This window comes from Chionomys nivalis, chromosome 18 (assembly GCF_950005125.1).
Source record: "Chionomys nivalis chromosome 18, mChiNiv1.1, whole genome shotgun sequence".
Taxonomy (NCBI): Eukaryota; Metazoa; Chordata; class Mammalia; order Rodentia; family Cricetidae; genus Chionomys; species Chionomys nivalis.
This window is the reverse complement of record NC_080103.1, coordinates 38,260,886-38,262,531: the sequence shown is the minus strand read 5'-3', so window position 1 is coordinate 38,262,531 and position 1,646 is coordinate 38,260,886.

The window sequence follows — 1,646 nt, the reverse complement described above, 5'->3', positions numbered from 1 at the left end:
ACAAAAAAAAAGTTTGTGCTATCTCGTGTCTTTATTGTTTGCGATATTTTTGTAAATCACCTTTCCGAGATGATTATCAGGGCAGGGTGTTTGGAGAAAGGTCCCTTTGCATTCAGTAGGATTGCAAGGTTCTAACAGAGGCCGGGAGAGTTTGCATATGTGCACAAAATGCTAATGAGCTCTTTCTTCCCCAGCACTACCAGGAAGGCTGATTTCCTTTCAGAATTCAAAATAAAACACACAGAGGACATAACAGCAGCTCTGGTCCTACTGGTACTTCTCATTAGGAATGCTTTAAAGGAAGTCCTAGCGTTTATACATAACACCCCCTCAATGTGCACACTCGTGTTAATGGGTGTGTTTTATGGAGAAATAGGGTGCACTTGCTGCTCTCACCTCCACATACATTATGGATTAATGTAGTGTGCCATCAAAGTTTTTGCTTAGTATTGAAAAAAAAAACTTGACATAAAATATTTTCTCTTCTTCAATACATTAGAATATCGATTGTACTGTTATCCTGAAGTCAAACATCATTTCTTTGGTTCACAATGTAAAAAAAGTAGATTCAAAATGATTCTCAGTTATCTCAGTTTTAAATGTAAATTATAGAAAAGTTACTTACAAACCAAGAAATAGCAATTAAGTGCTAAGGTCCTTGAACTGCTGGTGTGCATGGTGTCCTGTGTTCAAAGGAAAAGTCAGGAGCTAACCCCAGCCGACCACACATCAGCAGGCCCCTTCACTTTGAACTGAGCAGTATTTTACACAACTCACTTTCTTGTCTTACATGGCCATTCTAATCAGAACAGGGTGTGTCTGTACACAGGAGCCGCTCGCACTGGCTAACAAGAGACTCTGCTGTATGCTGTCCTGCCTCCGGTGATAGCAAGTTAGTAGATTAAATTGGCTATGGTGAAAATACTTACATCATAAAATTTGCTAAAACTACAAAGAAGTACTATTTTTTCCTAGAGAGCCAGCTGTTAAAAAAAAAAACCTCAGCATATTCCCAATCAGCCACCCTGGAGGCCACATTCCCATGGCCACCACAGTCTTCAAAGAAAAGACAGCATGTGTTATAAACAAGGGAAGCACATGCAGTATGTTCCCACATACCCAGGTACCCAGAGCCACTGTGGCATCTTCTCCACGTGGAGGTCGGACCACAGTTGTCTTTGAAGTATGTGTCTGATTGAACTTTTTTTTTTTTTTTTTTTGATTTTCGAGACAGGGTTTCTCTGTAGCTTTTGGTTCCTGTCCTGGAACTAGCTCTTCTAGACCAGGCTGGCCTCGAACTTACAGAGATCCACCTGCCTCTGCCTCCCGAATGCTGGGATTAAAGGCATGCACCACCACCGCCTGGCCTGATTGAACATTTTGATGAGAGAAAAATCTCTCTGAGCTGTCAGTGAGCAATAGACCCAGAAAGAAGGGCAGGAGAAGAGAGACAAGACTTAAGGCACCACGATTTGGGGCTTGAAGTAAAAGCCAGTTGTAATTTCAAACCTTAGAAACAGTCCAATCCAGGGAGTGAGAGGCCCAGAGATCTTTGGTTTATAGCGTCTATTTAAGTCATTTTACAGATGTTTGTTGATTACAAATTATTGAAACCGCTTTCACCTTACAAAGTGAACAAAAGAAAA